Genomic DNA, 11,091 nt, shown 5'->3' with positions numbered 1-11,091 from the left:
TAGAGGGCATAGGTTTAGGGTGAGAGGGGAAAGATATAAAAGAGGCCTAAGGGGCAACATTTTCACGCAGAGGGTGGTACGTGAATGGAATGAGCTGCCACAGGATGTGGTGTACGCTGGTACAATTGCAGCATTTAAGAGGCATTTGGATGGGTATATGAATAGGAAGGGTTTGGAGGGATATGAGCCGGGTGCAGGCAGGTGGGACTAGATTGGGTTGGGATATCTGGTTGGCATGGACGGGTTGGACCGAAGAGTTTGTTTCCATGCTGTACATCTCTATGACTCTATAAGTCAGTGATTATACTACAGGGAACTAAGTCATCAAAAACAAATATGAGGAGGTGATTAAGTTGACAGTGGAGCAACTGCTGTAGTGTAATTGGTAAAATGTCTAAAAAGAAAACTGTGACAAGTACTTTAGATTGAAATGACTGAAGTTATCACTGGGTACAAAGGTTAAGAGAGAAAAGAAAACGCAGAGGAAAAAAATGAGGTTTTTAAATGAAAAGCACAAAACACAGGAGAGAATATGAATATAAGATTGCTCACTGAGCTGCAAGGTTCGTTTTGTCACCATACTAGGTAACATCAGTGAGCCTCCAATGAAGCACTGGTATTATGACCCGCTTTCTATTTGTGTTTAGGTTTCCTTCACAAATAGAAAGCGGGTCATATCATCAGTGCTTCCCCAGTGCTACCATCACTCATTTCTGATGAAGGGCTTTTGCCTGAAACATCAGTTTTCCTGCTCAGATGCTGCCTGACCTTCTGTGCTTTTCTAGCACCACACTCTCGACTCTAATCTCCAGCATCTGCAGTCCTCACTTTTGCCTCACTGATGTTACCTAGTATGGTGACGAAACGTCTGAAAACTAACCTTCCAGCTCAGCAAGCGAAATTATATCCAGAACCTCAACCTGAGCTACAAATCTTCTCAAAACTCCCAAACAGGAGAGAATGCTGAAGCAGAGAGGCTAACGGCATAACTTGAAGACAAAGCCCTTGACATTTATACAGCTGCTTGAACAAGGCAAAAAGTAAAACCTATTGCTAAGCATTGTGACATTTTTTTAAATAGGAGAGTGAAATGCTACCAAAGTGTTTTTTTAATGTCTGTGCTAATGTCAATTCAATCATCCATAATGAAGCTGAAAATGTGTTGCTGGAAAAGCGCAGGTCAGGCAGCATCCAAGGAGCAGGAGAATCGACGTTTCGGGCATGAGCCCTTCTTCAGGAATCATAATGAAGCCTCTATTACTCTTCCTCAAGAGTACTGCAATATCATAAAGAGAAATACTGAAAATTGTAACAATTGTTAATGAGCCAGAATGTAAAGGCAAGTGTGAGTACAATATTGGATCACATGAAAAGAACAAAGAGGAAGTTGGATGAATGTCTCAGAGGAGAAGACTGGATGTGAAGGTCAGTGAGAGCAGAGAATCAGGCAGTTGAGTTTGCAGCTCTTTCATATGAAAACAGATGCAAGTATATTTAAGATAAAAAGGATGTTGGGAAAACTAATTGTTAAACTGGTCAAACTTGAGATAAAGTTCATCTATACATGTCAAAGCTCAGGAAGAAAATCACAGTAACTATTACATATATAAATGTAATTAGAAAAACAAACATGCCAGAATGTTACAAGTAGAACAAGTCTAGGAAACTGTGAATCAGCTAGCCTAACATTCATATTGATTCAAAGATCAAATAGAAAAAGAGCAGAAACCACGAGTAAAAGAATTGTAAGCATAAATTTCCAAACAGAACGGCAGAGACAAGCAGAATCAGAAGACAAGCAGCAGTGTGCAATATAGTAGATTGGTTAAAATGTTATTTTAATTAAACATTGATGATCGATCCAAAGGTAAAGAATATAAAAATGAAAAGAAAATTTGTGCAAAGTAGCTGGAGAAAACATTTAGAAATTGATGTCGTTTCTGGTGAGATACCTATGCTGCTAAGTAAACACTTCCATGAAATAATCAAATGAAACTGGACATGGAAGACAATAAAGGCACTTATGTTTGGGAAATCTATCAATTTGCAAGTTACCCAGTTGGACAGGATTACATCCCCTAAATAAAAGCCAATGTTTCTCGCTGACAATGTGCTCTCCGCAGACATAAATTAAACCAGAACCAATACTTTGGACATAAACTGACTGCAGGAGAAACATCAATTTTCTCAGAACTGTTTCACTTGGAATAGATGGTGTCAGAAATGTCAAAGGCACCAGGAGTATTTTCTCATTGGGTTCATAACCTCCAGTTCAGTGAGGTGCTGCTTATCCTTGACTTCAAGATAGACACATACTGTCTTCGGAATGAGTTGGTGTGTAGTTGATTGTCATGCACTTGGAATTTGTCAGCCAATGATGTCATCAGGTGACAAAATGATCACACAAAGCAAAAGCCTTAAAGCTGTGAAAACAATTTGCCCACCTTCTTATCGGCAGTTAAAAATCCTGCTAAAAGGAACAAGTGACTTAATGAGGAGATTGTGAAACTAATAAAAATAAGGATAACCATCTCAAACGAGGAGATTGGCCAGTTAAGACAAACACAAAAAGATCCTTCACTCGAAGTGCAGTAGCTCTGAGGAATTCTCTATCCCCATGGCTGCAAAACAGTCTGACAGAGACTGATGAATTTTTGGATACTGATGGAACCAAAGGATACAGGATTGGATGGGAAGATAGTGTTAATGTGGAAGATCAGCTATGATTCTATTAAGAGGCAGAGACTGCACAGAAAAAGTAAAAATAAAATTATTACAAAAGGCTTTGAGGCACACAGGATGCATCCCTACCACTGGGCCAGAAAGTCCACATTCAAGTCCCTCTTCAAATCTTGATGGCTATGGAAGGTGTGTCACAACACAAACAAACAAGTTAAACATCAATCTGGAAAGTCTTCCAATATGCTTATGGCAGGAGTTGAGAGCATGAGCAACTGCGTTTCAAAAAAACTATGGTTACCAGCACAGGATATATGGAAAGTAGGAAGGGCATTCAACTGTAAAAACAGTTGCCAAATCCAACAAGTTGACTCTAAGGTCAGAATTATAACAAACCCAGAAAACATGGGAAAAGCTGGAAGAAAAAAAAAATTGGAGTACATAATCTGTTAATCTTCTATCAATTGGGTGATAATTGCATTCAAGGAATGGACATGAGATAGGAGCAGAAATAAAGTATTTTATTTTATTGAAAGTGCAATGTGTGTCATTATAAATAATAACATTTTAAGTGATTAGTAGGCTCCAATGTTCTATCCTTGACCAACTGACAATCCAAAATTGAATTTACTCATTTTTTTTCTTGAAACTGTCAACTTTGAAAACATGCTATTAAGTTTTACATTTGGACAGCAACAGATAACTTATTTTCAAAAGTGGCTACCATTGCATACCATTGGATGGTCAAAGTTGAATATCTTCAATATTTTAATCTTATAATTACACCAATTGTCAAAATATCTAGGAATTAGCAAATCTTGTACAGATCTTTCTTCTTTTACAAACAGATGATCAAACTCAGAAAAGTCAAACTGTTCAAGCTTTGTTTTGAAACAAGTGATATAGATGACTATTAAATGATACAGATGATTTCTGTGTGTATTTTTAATCTATCTGTTCTGATATAAAATGACATATCACTGGGGTAGGTGGACTTGAACAAAGGCCACTTGACCAAGTGGTTAGGACACTAACACTGTGCCACACAAGCCTTCAGAATGCAAGGTTCTGAGATCAGACATTTTCAGACCATTATGGCCAATAGGCAGATTACTTCGTAAAGTTGCGCTAAAATATGTACAACTTGATGACATCCAAGATAACTATAATATACAAAAGATTTTTTAAGCAGTCATAACTTTACAACAGTCAAGTCAATTTTTATACAACTTCACATATTAACATACTTTTCTCTATATGATGTTTATACAACTAAGAAAGGGTCACAGGTGATACTTTCTCTCAAATTAATTTTTCCAAGCTTTAAAATCAATCAAGATCTCTTTATGGAAGAAGGTATTTCAACTGACATCATGGCAATTTGGGTCACGTGTGGATAGGTTCTCCCTCAGTGGTGCTGCAAATGGGTAGAAATCCATCTGACTGCCATGTTTTCATTTGAAAGAAAATGACTCAACTGCCTTCTAAAATTCCTTCCAAAAGAAAACACATCTTCTAATTAACTGTCCTGTTTGCTTGATCTATAGAACTGCAAACAGTTAAAAAAAGGAACAGAAAAGATCAAAATCCTATGAAATGATCAAATTTCTATGCAATACCAAGTTCTAGAGATCTTAAATTTAGGCTATTTTTGGCAACTTGTTAACTGTTCTCTTCAATTTTGGCAACTGATTTAAAATTTGCACAATACAGCTGAAAAATACAAGTCATCAACATGAAAATTCTAAAATGGACAAATGAATAATGGGGGTGTCACAGTGGCTAGCACTGCTGCCTCACAGTGCCAGGGTCCCAGGTTCGAGTCCAGCCTCGGACGACTGTCTGCATGGAATTTGCACATTCTCCCAGTGTCTGCATGGGTTTCCTCCGGGTGCTCCGGTTTCCTCCCACAGTCACAAAGATGTGCAGGTCAGGTGAATTGGCCATGGTAAATTGACCATAGTTGTCAGGAGCATTAGTCATAAGGGGGTGGGTTACTCTTCGGAGGGTCGGTGTGGACTTGTTGGGCCGAAAGGCCTGTTTCCACACTGTAGGGAATCTAATCTAATGTCAGTACACAATGCTAATAGATAAAGGCAATTTGTCACATTTATGGAACATTCGATCTTTTACTTGTAGAAAGTGAAATACTTCCAACTTCTGAATGGTAATTATTTACACCCTCAATTATAACTACAGAAGTCAAGCACCTATTTAACTCATTTTCCATTGAACTTCTTGCAAAACCTGTAATACTTCTATTTTTAATACAAAAATGGTGACCATGTTCTTATGAGTGGACATCAGTGAAACTCTGTAAAACCTGAAAGGAGAGAAAAGGAAAAAACAAAAACATTAATTAAAATGAAATCAGCATTGGAAACATTTAAAAAAAGACAAATTAAAACAAAAATAATGTTAAAACTAAGATGTATGAGTGAAAATACTTAATTTACACAATGTTTCTTGAAGGAAGCAACTCACAAAAATACATGCTCAAAAGTGAAAAATATCACTATCAGAATATATCCACAACCACTTTCCCTAGTTTTGGTCAACTAAATCTGTTCTATGCTGTCAATGTGGCCACATTAATAAACAGAAACCTCTACCTTCAACTTTCATTCCAAAATTCAAGGTCTCACTGGTTTCAAAGGCCCATTTTAAATAAATTTAGTGATCAACTGTAAACAGAAGAGATAAAAATAATCTACTTTTAAAAAGTTTTCCAATGTTAAGCAATTTAATTACATTGCTACCCCACATTAATATTAAAAGGTATTATAATAGTTAACTTTCAATGAAACGTTGCCAACTACCAGATTCATATCTCCCTCCTCTTTCAACCTCCAGACACCAAGCAACTGGTTAGAAAAAACCATGCAAGCTCTCCAGCCTCAAAATCATGACTGTATTGTGATTAGCTGATATGTGGTTGGCAACATTGTAAGTGCTGCTGAAACAAAGTGATTGATGTACCAACCCATGTAGGATGTGATACTTTACCACCTATAAAATATCGCAAATAAGAACAAGACTCATCAGAAAGTGTTATGCAAACCCAGAATCCACATAGTGCTGCATAAATGAACTTGCCACCACAGTGGTTAATTCAGCTTTCTTAAAGTGTGTGTTCAGCCTTAACATCCCAACCAAATACATCTTACCAAATTAAGATTGTAGCTTCCACCTGAAAAAGCTAACATGACTCCAGAGATATCCAAGGCCATTCAGAAAGTCACTGGTTGAAATTTAAAATTCATTAAAATTAACATGACAGGTGTGGTTTACTGGACAACTTTAGGTGACTGTAAGGTTGTAGAGAATGGAGAACTTCCTCAATGGTCTACTGGCAAAATAACTACTCAAGACAACAATAATCTATACAGGAGAAGAAGATCTGAGATTCAACTTCTGGTTTATGCTTCAAATTGATGTCCAGTATACTAGCAATAACAATACAGTATTTTAATGAGAAATTGGAAAAGCCAAGCACAAAGTTGTGAAGTTGCCAGAGAAAAATATCACCTAATGGCCTCTTCTTTTACTTAGTGTCTTCTCTATTACCATTCATTATGTAGTGTTCATCTCTTCCCGTTGGGCATTCCAGAGACTGACTTCAGCTTCTTTTAGACTAGAGACACTGATCATTATATCGCTGCCTTCATTTCTCCGATCAACTGCCACAGAAAAATAATTGATGAACCATGATAATTGGTAGCATCTCTTAAAAATACAGCAACATCTGTAATAATAGTTTTGAATTTACTACACTTCCTGCTTCATAAGCAACCCTGTAAAACTTACAAATATCATTGTCAAAAACTAACCAAATGAGCAACACAAAATTTTGAATTTGCATCCAAGCAACTTCTGACAACATTCTGCTCATCAGCTTTATTGTTAATAAAAAGAATCACACTTGTAAGTGCAAAGACCACCATATTTGAGGAAAGAAGTGCTCTTCTAATTTCAGGGAAATGCATAAAATGTGTCATACATAAGTGTAAAATGTAACATATATTCCTCAACATCCCAACTGAATACATTGATATTAAATTAACACTGTACCTTTCATCAAAATAGCTAACTCCTGAGAGATCCAAGGCTATTCAAAATAACTACCAAAAGCAACAATAATCCCCATACAGGATAATAATCTGAGATTCAATTTCTGGGCTATGCTTCAAGTAGTCCAGGACACTTTAGCAGGAGCTGAGCAAGACAGGAAGAGAGAGAGAGAGATCGGGAGAGAACGCGGGAGAGTGGGGGGAACCTCTGATGTGATCTCACTGTTAATGGGAGTGAGTGTCTGCCAGTTTGGTGTGATCAGGATCTGGCCCTGGCCTTGGCTCTGCAACATGAAGGACTCCTTCTTCACAGTGAAAGGAATCTCCATCAAGAAACATTCTCTCAGCATCAATGCAGCAAAGGCATCCATTGGCATCGGCAAATAGGCAGAGCAGTGCAGATTTGTGGAGGCAGCGGAGGATAGTTTGGGATCCTGGCAGTTTCTGATGAGGTGTGCCTACCGCTGACTCATTGCTGCCGAGATGGAAATGAGTCTGGGCTCCCAGCGATACCTGCATCAAGCTGGGATTCATGGAGGTGGCGGAGGCAAGTTTGGGTCGAGTACAAAACCTGGTGGCATCAGCAACGACTGCATCAACAAAGTGGGCATGAAATGGATTTACAGCAGCAACAGAGTCAAGTTTGGTATGGTATCTGGTGCCATCTGCATTGGCAAGGCCGGAAAAGGATTCAATGGTGAAGTCGTTGTTGGAGGACAGTTGCTACTGAAAAGTGGCAGACTTTTGTTCCAGTGGCAGCGACGTGATGAAGGGGACTTGTGTCTGGCCACCAGGCCCAGGCAGAGCATTTGGCAAGGAGGACAATAAAATTGAACATTTTTCTTTATTTTTTCGCTTTCCGACTATATTCTGGTTTATTTTTCTATATTTTAAGATGGCACTGGAGAATGGTGCAACACTATGCAACACTTCTCACTGTATTTTGTTGCAACATACACATGACAATAAATCGCCATCACCAGACCATGGCAACACGACGGCTGGTGGAAGAGCGCCTCATCTTCTGCCCCACTCCACCAAGGACATGCAGGTCCTTGGACTCCTCCATCGCCAGACCATGGCAACACGACGGTTGATGGAAGAGCGCCTCATCTTCTGCCCCACTCCACCAAGGACATGCAGGTCCTTGGACTCCTCCATCGCCAGACCATGGCAACACGACGGTTGGAGGAAAAGCGCCTCATCTTCTGCTCCCTCGAACTCAGACCGCCTTCCTAACCTGCAATCATCTTCCTGACCTCTCCGCCCCCACCCCACTCCGGCCTATCACCCTCACCTTGACCTCCCTCCACCTATCGCATTTCCAAAGCCCCTCCCCCAAGTCCCTCCTCCCTACCTTTTATCTTAGCCTGCTGGACACACTTTCCTCATTCCTGAAGAAGGGCTTATGCCCAAAACGTCGATTCTCCTGTTTCTTGGATGCTGCCTGACCTGCTGCGCTTTTCCAGCAACACATTTTCAGTTCTGATCTCCAGCATCTACAGCCCTCACTTTCTCCTCCATGACAATAAATAAACCAATAACTAGACAGTTTAAAATGTATTGGCTGTAAATTATTTTGAGGCATCTAGGGGGTGTCAGAAATGTTACATAATTTGCAAACCAGGTCTCATTAACAAACGTCAGCTGATCAACACAAAAAGCACAACAGAGAACAATAGAAAACATTGAAATATGTTAGGGGTTTGAGGAAGTGAAACAAGAAACACCTTCATCTCTTTCGGTTTTATTCTTGTTCAAAATTCCTCAGAAGAATGCAATTATTTCATTACCATTCTGCCATATTTTAGTGAACATTGCAAACATGAAAGCAGAACTGATTTTGATTTGGCTGAGTTTATCATCAATACCACTGTTTATTGCACGTGCAGGAACAGCACTATGCCACTGCCCAGCAAAGCAGCAGCAGTGACAGATGCCTGTTACAAAGATGGCGCTACCAATATGATCACAATGGGATTATACACATTGGACAGAAAGTAAGCACTAAGTGCTTCTGAGGAATTTTACCAAAATGAGATTTCCCTTCCTTCTGAGCTACCACACTTACGTCAATAGTATGAAAGTAACCAAAACAAGTGTCAAACTAATTCAAACAATGAGCTGCCTTTGCTCTGAACCTTGCTGGAGTAGGACACACTTTGTGTGGGATAACAAAGTGCTGTTCTCACATGGGGATAATTAGTGCACAATTTCAAGGTTAAATGCCATTCCCACTGTGCACAGATGAATGATCAGCATACAATAGCCAGCCTACAATTCTGGGCCTCAGTTTTGAGGCCAAACAATCTTCATAGCTGTTTGTTAACAGCTTGTGGTCAGGTGGCCAGCAGCAGAAATAATTACAGGACTGGTTAAGAGCTACAGTCAAGCATGCTGGGAAATTTGATCCAGCTAGCTTAAACTCTGCCATGACCTGTCACTTCCTGTGTCGATCAATTAAGGCGAGTGCCATGATATGTTGAAGCATATTAGCACCAGCCTACCTTATATGCAATATGGAATGTCAAAACTTATGGCTCCCAAACATTTACTCAAACTCCATTGCTGGAATTGAACAATATGATCAGGCTTTGATCAATTCATTGTCTGAGTGCCAGAGATCCTTCTGGAAACGGAGCATATTTTCAGCTAAGTTAAAAGAACAAAAAATTTTCTGAGGAGAAACCTCCAAAACATTTCAAAAGTACATGCCTTGTAGGAACCTTCAGAGAGAACAAAGAATTACAAGGCAAGCTCCACATGAAGAACAAAGTTGGCCCCTTCATTTGAATCATGGTTGTAGTTAATTCAAGACAAACTTAAAGTAAGAGTTAGGGTTAAATGTGAATTAAGTTAAAGCTAAGGTATAGTGAAGTTAAATGAAGAGTTAAATCTTAAGTTAAATTAGATTAAATAAGAAGTAAAAGCTGCAATAAATGCAAGTTTTATATTGAATAAAGCATTAAATAAAGAAGGCTTTTTTAAAAAAATAACTTCAGAGTTAAAAAAAATGCTGAATTTCTGTTAGTCACACCTATTTAAGGCAAGGCAACAAAATGTAAAAGTACAGTTCCCAAGTCAGTTCTTGATATTTCCCTTTTTTGTTGCACATTATAGCAAAATATTTCAGGTGACAATTTCTTTGGCTGTATAATACATTTTACAATAGCAGCATTGACCTTTCTGAAATTAAATATTGTAAAATAAGAACGGAAGACACTGAAATGTGTTTTTAACTTTGGCTTCTGATACTTATCGCAAGTCAATTCTCACATCTGAATTTCTACTGAAAAAGTAATCACTTCACTCTTCATAATTAATTTATTTGAAGATGCTGTTTTCCCATTGCTAAAAGTTGAACGTTTTGCCATGCACTTATCAGGACAGCAATCCAAGAAACCAAACTTAGAAATGGAGCATCAGTTCATATAGTACTAGAAGAGAGTGCTCATTCGACAGACTATGGTTGGCATGGAGATGCAACAGGAATTGTTAAATGTCAATTTTAGCTGATTAAGCTCCCGACCAGGCATACATTGACTGGTCATGTGTTTGTCTGTTTTATCTGGATCACACAGGTGAATTCATGCTTCTTTTCTAAAGCTGAAACCAATACTGTGAATTCTAGTTGTGATGAAAAGATACAGGTCATTCTGGTATAAAATGTGTTTTGTTGATGCAAATTGGCTATAATGTGATTGACAAATTGTGGTCATTGTTTGGATAATGCTAACTTTCTACTGAACATGTCTAGCAATTTTCTGGAGGGATCTTCTACAGCGCAATTTTCCATTGTGCAAGGGTACAATATACCAGAATGCACTCTATTTAAATGGTTACTGAAGAGGTTGAGAGGGAAACATCAGAAACCCATTCCCAGATATTATTTACTTGTCGATAATTGCAACCACTTCACAGGTAGGATTCTGATTTCAAATATTTACATAGGAAGCTTTCATTTTCAGAAGCAGGCAAAGATTTGACCACTGAAATACCTGTAAATTGGATAGATAATCTAAAATTGGACATCAAATACTTGCACTAATCACGACGTAAAAACTCTACAGCAAAACATTTACTGTTTTAAAAGCAAGAGAAGTGCACAACTATCCTTGCAAGAATCACTCAATAATGCATTACTTAACACATCCTATTTCTGGCATACAAAAGTAAAGCCAAAGCACTGATGAAGATCATAGAATTCCTAGTGTGGAAACAGGACCTTTGGCCCACCAAGTCCACATTGACCCTCCGAAAAGCAACCCAGCCAGACCCATTCTCCTACCACATTACTCTACATTTTACCCCTGACTAATGCACCTAACCTACACATCCATGA

At 38.6% G+C, this 11,091-nt stretch overlaps 1 protein-coding gene and 1 long non-coding RNA gene across 2 annotated transcripts in view; both read right to left on the bottom strand.

Annotated features, from left to right (window-relative positions):
* The window catches only part of xkr6a (XK, Kell blood group complex subunit-related family, member 6a), a 517,053-nt gene that overhangs the window by 441,118 nt on the left and 64,844 nt on the right, over nt 1-11,091 (bottom strand). The gene's annotated exons all lie outside the window — the stretch shown is intronic.
* Nucleotides 3,187-7,698, bottom strand: LOC122543650. Its single transcript, XR_006310120.1, has 2 exons — nt 6,208-7,698; nt 3,187-5,002 (listed from the first exon to the last, which is right to left on the bottom strand). It is a non-coding gene; the product is annotated as an uncharacterized LOC122543650 (long non-coding RNA).

This window comes from Chiloscyllium plagiosum, chromosome 3 (genome assembly GCF_004010195.1).
Source record: "Chiloscyllium plagiosum isolate BGI_BamShark_2017 chromosome 3, ASM401019v2, whole genome shotgun sequence".
NCBI lineage: Eukaryota > Metazoa > Chordata > Chondrichthyes > Orectolobiformes > Hemiscylliidae > Chiloscyllium > Chiloscyllium plagiosum.
Note: the sequence above shows the minus strand (reverse complement) of the source record. Positions and strands in the feature narration are given on the sequence as shown.